Genomic DNA, 8,010 nt, shown 5'->3' with positions numbered 1-8,010 from the left:
TTTCTATCGCCATCTCTCCTTCTACATTTATTGGTTAGAATTCTACTGTAGGAAGAACTGTTTTTTCTCCGCCCTTTATTTACTTGTTTATTCCATTATGTGTTTACATCAGCGTGAGCTTACTCATAGTTGATACTGATAGTGGGTAGCAAACCACTAATACTTAGTCTCTCAGACTCTCAGATTTGGTTCTTGGGGCCTTGGCATGCTGCCATCGCTTCTGAGTACTTTCCAGCTTTCTGGCAACACAAGAAACTCCAGACCCCTCCCTCACTTTCCCTGGCCCAGCCCTGGGACCAGCCATGTCTCCAAAGAACACTGGTCTCTTGTATTGGAGAATGGTAGTTAGAAGTCAACATCTGGGGCTGGGAGTGTTCACTGCTCCTGGCGTGTCCTTGTTTCCAGGCCCTTCCCACGGACAGCGCCAGGAAGATATGTGTGCGTACAGATCCATCTATTTTACATCTGTCTGTTCAGATGAGCCCGCTGACCCCAGGCCTGTACCAGCGGGCCATTCTGAGCTTCCTCCTCTCCTTTTAACGGTGAGAAACCTGGCTCTCAGACGTCACAAGAGCTGACCCCCTTGCTCAGTCCTAGAATCACGGGAAATAGTTGCTGACTTCCTAGCGTATACCCACCCCTGTGAAAAACAAATTTGCTATCAGACAAGAGCTGTGTACAGACTTTTGTTCTCAGCCTTACAGTATACCGTCGTGTACTGCTTTCCAAAGTGCCTTACTGGTTCCTTTCTTCCCATCCCCTTCCATAGGGTTCTCTTATTTACCTATAATGTTCCATCTGGGGGTTGTATTCCATTTTGGGTCCCTCTCCATCATGGTTGATCTCACTTATTTATTCTGGAGTGTGTGAAACGTGACCCTGGTTCTAACAGAAAACGTGGTACACTGGGAAGTCTCACTCCACCCCACCCCCTGCTCCTGTGGTTAAGCAGCCTCACTTCTTCCTGGCTTGGCCTTCCTGTATCGCCTTGGACACAAATGAGCAGGTACATGCACATGCTCCTTTTTGGGTACAGGATTATTCTGTTTACTGTTTTATATTGTGTGTTTTCGTTTTTAATTGAAATATAGTTGACACACAATATTATGTTAGTTTCAAGTGTACTACATAGTGATTTGACATTTGAATACATTATGAAACAATCATCAGGCTAAGTCTATTAACCATCTGTCCCTAAACAGTTATTACAGTATTATTGACCATATTCCTTATGCTGTATATTACAGCCCCGTGGCTTATTTATTTTATAACGAGAGGTTTGTCCCTCTTAATCCCCTATTTTGCCATCTTCCATATCCCTCTCCTATGGCACCCCCCCGTTTGTCCTCTGTATCTATGAGCCTATTTTCATTTTGTTATGTTTGTTTGTTTTGTTTTTTAGATTCGACATAAAAATGAGATCATACAGTACTTGTCTTTCTCAGTCTGACTTATTTCACTTAGCATAATACCATCATAGTGTATATCTTCTTATCCAGTGCTTTTTAAGCCACTTTATTGCGTATGTTTTCTCATAACCTCTCCGTTCTTACACGAAAGGCAGCAGCATACTGTAGATACTTTGTACTTTCCTTCTTCTAACCTAACGATATATACTGTAAAGCACTCCATGTTAGTTTGTAGAAAGCGTCCTCATTATTTTTTTTTTACAGTTGCATAGTTCTCCACTGTGTGGACGTAATATAGTTTATTCAACCACCCCACTATGCATGGGCTTTCAGCTTATTTCTAATATTTTGCAAACAGTGCCGAGATGGATAACTTAAGCGTGTGTGTTTTCATTTTGTTGGAATGGTATCTTCAGGATAGATAGCTACAGTGGATCGCCGAGTCAAAAGATGAGTGTAGTACGCGTGTGGTTGTGTCTGAACCACCAAACAGCCCACGGGAGGCTGTGCCGGTTTGTGTCCCCACCAGCAACATATGCGAGAACCTATTTCCCCACAGCCTGGGCTGCAGAGTAAATCATCAGACATTTCCATCTTTGCCAACCTGACAGGTGAGAAATGGTACTTCGGAGTTGTTTAAATTCACATTTCTCTACGTATAAATGAGTTGGAACACCTCGTGGTCATGGGTCGTTTTTATATATTTTTGTGAATTATCCGTTGACATCCTTTTCCCATACTTCTATACCTTCATTTTAAAGAATTCTTTATACGTGAGGGATATTGGTCTCTGTCTGTGATGTACGTTGCGAATATTTTCTCCCAGTTGGTCAATTGTCTTTTGATGTTCCCTGAAAGTTTATAAACACAGGCTTGTGGCGGGCGGTGGGGGGGTATGGTTTGAATTGGTCCTTTCAGCATGTTCTGGTCAAGCTGGGAAACATAGCTTTAGAGCCCTGGCAGTGACACTGCTGAGACACTTGGTAGAAACAAACGCAAAACTACTTTGAAGAAACAGCCTCAACCAAGCTCCACGTGATTTCCTCAGCCAAAAGCACTGCCAGAGATAAGCGTATAATTCACATACAAAACATGTAAAGAGCAGTGCACCACGGGGGAGAATAAAAATAGCAGGTTTAGACAGGAAACTCAGATAATGGAACAATTTCACAGTGTAGAATAAGCATGCTTCAGAACTTTTTCTTACTTTTAGGTTACAGAAAGCTACCAAGAACATTGCTCCCATTCTAACAATGTGCTGTTTGTGATAACAAGGTGATATTTTCCTGGTTCCCTATATGCTGGGTATCAAATCCTAGACACTGTAAATATTATGTTGTTTTGATTTAATCCTCTGGAGAACCATTGATGTTGTTATTTTAGCCATCATTCTGCCTGATTAGGATCACACGGTATATTTTGTCTTGCCATGCGTAGGTGGCGGTTCAATCTGTCACTTTTTTATTTTTTTGGCCGCGTAGCATGCGGGATCTTAGTTCCCCAACCAGGGACTGAACCCGTGCTCCCTGCAGTGGAAGCTCGGAGTCTTAACCATTGGACCACCAGGGAAGTCCCACAAATCTTTCACTTCTCAAAGTGTTTGCTCTGCTGGTTTGAGTGTCTTATGTATATACGAGTTCCAGGGTGAGGCTGGGACTTGCAGGGTTCCACACATAGAATTAGGAAATCCACTTTTCCTGCGTTCTCCCCTTCTGAATTCCCTGAGGCACTCTCTGCTCCCAGGGACTCCTAGCCTGTTTCCTACGGCCAGGAAGATGGATTTCTATCTGAGTTTTGGTTCTCATGACACAGCATCTCACCACCACTGAGGCTGAGCCTTGGGGCAAAGCCAGGAGAGAAATAAACACAGACACATGAAATTCATCCCGTCATGGGTAATGTTTCCACACCTGCTTTCTTCTCCGAAGCCTCAGGTCGTTCCTATGTGAATTCTGCAGAGGTTTCGGTTGTGATCGTTGGAAGAGATGACACAGACCTTACATAGGACTTAGAGCACCAAGAGGACACCTAATTCCCACTTGAGCTTTTTTAAAGTTTCATGAAACGCAGACCTTCCACCCATGAGAAGGTGCTAACAAAATGGAGCCTGAGCTTACATAGTGTGACCTCCCCTGGGGACCTTTTACCTGCGGTTACTGCTTGACCACCTCCTACTTCCTCCCACAGCCCGAGTCAGCTTTTTTTTTTTTGCGGTACGCGGGCCTCTCACTCTTGTGGCCTCTCCCACTGCGGAGCACATGCTCCAGACGTGCAGGCTCAGCGGCCATGGCTCACGGGCCCAGCCGCTCCACGGCATGTGGTATCTTCCCGGACCGGGGCACGAACCCGCGTCCCCTGCATCGGCAGGCGGACTCTCAACCACTGCGCCACCAGGGAACCCCCCGAGTCAGCTTTTTAATTTAGGAAAAGGTGGCTGAAGTGTTAGACGCCCCCAACCTAGTTTGGCTCCTGGACATTAAGGGTAGATGGAGGTGGAACTGGTGAGAGCCTTTGTTCAGGCTCCGGCTGCAGGCTCTCTGGCGCGCCCACCTCCCAAATCTACCCTTGGCTCTAGGATAACTTTAACAATGGCTTTAAAGTCCATTTTCATGTGTGTTCCATCCTTTCCTTGGATTCCTCCTTTTTCCATTTTCTCTTCCAACCAACAACCTCATTTAGACAGTTAAATATTCAAGTGGCTTCATCCCAGGGAGGAAGGATACACAGAGCAGGCTCGAGTCTATGTCCTTAGGTCAGTGGTGGGTCCCACTTCCTGGGCCTGGGACCGCTGCCCGTCAACCCCTGATACGTCAGAGGGCTACGGCTGAAGTGCTGTTCTGCTGGTGAGTATTGCCTCCCTAGCAGGGAAATCTTGACTAGGAAAATCTTTCAAAGGAATGGACCTCAGCCATTTGGGCAGATGGTGGGGATGGGTGTTGGACTTGGGTGGGGCTGACTTTCTCAGGTTCTCTGCCCACATTTCACAGGTGCTTTGCAATGCACAGCCACCCACGCTTTCTTAGGAAACGAACCAACCCCAGCGGCCTGTTGGCTACACCTTGGGCTCAGCCTGAGCACCCAGAATCCAACTCACCGGCCTCACCTGACGGGCCACGAGCACCTGCCTCACGCCAGGCACTGTCTCGGGTCCCGGCATTTACCACCTCCAAGCCGGACCCAGGGCCCCGCCCTCACCGAGCTCACGTCCTAGGGCGTGGGGGAGGCTCAGGGGCCTCGGCGGCCCAGCCTGTGGGAGCCTCTGGGTCCTGACGCTTCCTATCGGCTGCTCCCCCAGGCCCCCATCATCCTCAGACGGCAGGGCCTCCATCCTGTCCTGGGTTCAACGCCCCTGAGGGCGGGGTTCCAGGCTCGGCGCTGGGACCTCCCAGGGGCTCAAGGTGTCGCCAGGCACAGGCCCAGCTGCTCTGAAGTGGGGCCTCCCCGCCTTGGACTTTGCAGCCAGAGCTGGTCCGGGGCTCCCCCCTGACCTTGGCCGAGGACTCTTCTTCCCCCAGAGCTGCCGGCTCTCTCCCCTCCTGGCTCACTGAGCGTCTCCCCTCAGCCCACGCTCCCCACTTCCCTCCGTGCAAACACGCCTGGGTCGCCTGCGGCTCTGTCCTGTGTCTTTAACATCCTCTGAGCCTACCGGGGTGACGCCCAGCACCTTAAACTCAGAACGCCCCGGCCGGCCTCCGTCCCCCACTGGATGCTCACCTCCCCCGTGTCCTTCCAGTCCCCTGGCTCTTCTGGGGAAACTGAGAAGGACTCACTGAGGTGCTGTTCTGACTCCCAGCTGGTGGGGCTGGGTAACAGTTGAGAGTGCAGGATTTAGAGCGCCCCAAGCTGGGTTCAAATCCCCATCGGGCCCCCAGTGAGTTGTGTGACCTTGGGGTAACCTTGGGCAAGTGACGGCACATCCTAAGGCTCAGCATCTTCGTCCTCAAAGTGAGGTATTCAGAGCACCCGTCTCATTGGGGTGCAGGGGATTGAACAAGGTGATGTTTGCTGAGTGCTGAGCCCTCAGTCTGCACACATACACGCCCACCCGGACCTGTGGGAGGGCCGCACCTCAAGCGACCCCAGGAAGGCATTTGTTCTGAGTCAAGGACCACAAAAGGGGATCCAGTGCTGCCCCTGGTCCCGCACTCCCCAGCCTCACTGGGGCTCACAGGGGTGAGTGAACCGTGGGAGGGTCTGCAATGCAGGCTCATAGGGACACCTAGAATTTCTCAAGAAAATCTCCTCTTTCCAAACAGGAAATTCTCTCCAGCAAAGGAGAAAGAAGTATAAACGTTTGTTCAAGGGAGGCAAAAACCACAAGGGGACGCAGAACCTAGCCTGAGAAACCAGGACTGCTCACTCATGCCCCACCTCTAGGCAGAAAAACAAAATAGAATTACTAACCATTCTGTGTAAAGGAGAATCATTTTATTCAAGGAGTGCCAAATAAAATGAACCTATTTAAGTATTAAGTTAGAGGCAGTGTGGTTTTTTTTCCTTAAACAAAAAAAGAAATGAAAATCTAATTGAGCCTGAAAAATAAGTGTCCAAGCTTCTATTGTCTACCAGGATGAGCTCTGAGAAAAAACATAACCTCAGAGGCTGTGCAGTCATCAGTGTCCTCCAGAGAAACAGAACCAACAGGAAGTGCATATATATATAGAAAGAGTGATTGTACAATAATTGTGAAGAATTGCATCACGTGATTATGGAGGCTGACCAGTCCTGAGAGCTGCAGTTGGCCAGCTGGACCCAAGAGAACAGATGGTGTGGTTCCAGTCTGAGTCTGAAGCCTGACAGTCTGGAGACCCAGAAAGAGCTGATGTTTCAGTTCAAGTCCAAAGGCAGGAAAAGGCTGATGTCCCAGTTGGAAGGCCATCTGGCAAGAGGAATTCCCTCTTACTCGGGGAAGGGTCAGACTTTTGTTCTGTTCAGGCCTTCAACTGCTCAGATCAGGCCCACCTACATGGGGGAGGGCAATCTGCTTTACTCAGTCCACTGATTTAAATGTGAATCTCATCCAGAAACAACCTCATAGAAACACCCAGAATAATGTTTGACCAAGTATCTGGGCACCCCATGGTCCAGTCAAGCTGGACCTAAAAAGACATAAAATTAACCATCACATCTGTCCAATCTGTCTGTGAAGAACCAGAGCCTATGAAGTCCTGCCAGCCATCCCTTCCGTGCCCCCCTCCTGCTGCAGCATCGTGCAAGGTGCACAAGCACGTGTACAAAGTCTGCAGACACACAGAGTATGTTCCATTGCTTTGTGAAGGCTCAGAAAGCACACACCGGGTTTCTGTCTTGAAGAGCTGAACCAGCTTTCCAGGGACCCACGTGGTTTGACCCTCACAGAGGAGGGGCTGACATCCTACCTCCCCGGGGCCACGTGGCCACTGTCGGACCCCGAGGGTGCTTAAGTATTTTGCATCTGATCCCTGAGCGAAACCGAGATCTCTACAGAGAAGAAAGCTTTCCAATCCCCAGGAATGACCCATTTTCAAGTAATTTTCACTGCACTGGAATTCTGGGTTATCAGAATGACGTTGGCTGCGGCACAGAGAGAGGGACATGCTCTCGGAGCTGGCCCCGACTTTGCACCATCAGTGTTTTAGCTGCAGAGGATTTGGCCCACCAGCGTTTTCTGGGAGAAGATGAAAAATTTCGTTCAGCAACTGTCAGAGTGTCTTCCACAGCTTCTTATCCAAACTGGCTCTGGTTGTGGATGAGCTCAGCACATTGAGGTGAGCAGGCTGGAAAGTGATATTTGGGTTAAAATGTGAGATTGCCCCCATTCCTCCAGAGAGGTGGGTCTGGAGAAGGTCGTGAATCCTGCCTTAGAAACAACCAAGGAGAGAGAACTTCTGTTCTGAGGTGCAGACTTGGCAATGGATTGGTGTTTGTTCTAAAACCCCACTTATAAAGGCACCTGGAGACTGGATCAAACTAAACCATCTTATTTGTAATTGCCAGCTGTGTACTCTTCTCAGGACAGACAAAACCCTTCTCCCCTCGTTCCCTGATGTCATCAATATGACTGTAAAATAGAGGACTGGGGGATTGGCATCAGAGAATGAGGCCTTTCATCCAACACTGAGACCCCAGACGAGGAAGCTGAGGCACAGAGAGGTCCTAAGACTCGCGCGTCATCAAGTAACTCAGTGGCCAAGCAGGAAGCAAATAGCTCTGATTTCCAGCCTCTCCTATTTCTACGGCTTCATTCTGCAGCTCCCTATCAACAAGTGGAGGTTTCAGAGTCGTTACTTCTGGTTTTTTTCCTGCTTGACTCTAGTATTAGTTTGCTCGGGCTGCCATAACAATGTACCACTGATGGGGTGGCTTAAACCGCAGAAATGTATTGTCTCCCAGCCTGCAGTCTGGAAGTCCAAGATCAAGGGCAGCGTTGGTTCCTCCTGAGGCCTCTCTCCTTGGCGTGCAGACAGCCGTCTTCTCCCTGTGTCCTCACAAGGTGTTTCCTCCGTGTGTGTCCAAATCTCTTCTTAGAGGACAGCAGTCAGAATGGATTAGGGCCCACCCTAATGGCCTCATTTTTAACTTACTCATCCTTTTAAGAGCCCATCTTCGGATATAGCCACAT

At 48.9% G+C, this 8,010-nt stretch overlaps 1 long non-coding RNA gene across 1 annotated transcript; it reads left to right on the top strand.

Annotated features, from left to right (window-relative positions):
* The first annotated feature begins 900 nt into the window (after positions 1–900).
* Positions 901–5,790, top strand: LOC309792512. The gene is made up of 3 exons (XR_014291722.1): positions 901–1,006; positions 1,826–2,020; positions 5,666–5,790. It is a non-coding gene; the product is annotated as an uncharacterized lncRNA (long non-coding RNA).
* Positions 5,791–8,010: the final 2,220 nt, after the last annotated feature.

This window comes from Mesoplodon mirus (genome assembly GCF_964341445.2).
Source record: "Mesoplodon mirus genome assembly, chromosome: 17".
Taxonomy (NCBI): domain Eukaryota; kingdom Metazoa; phylum Chordata; class Mammalia; order Artiodactyla; family Ziphiidae; genus Mesoplodon; species Mesoplodon mirus.
The sequence above is the reverse complement of the archived record's forward strand: the minus strand, read 5'-3'. Positions and strand labels throughout refer to the sequence as shown.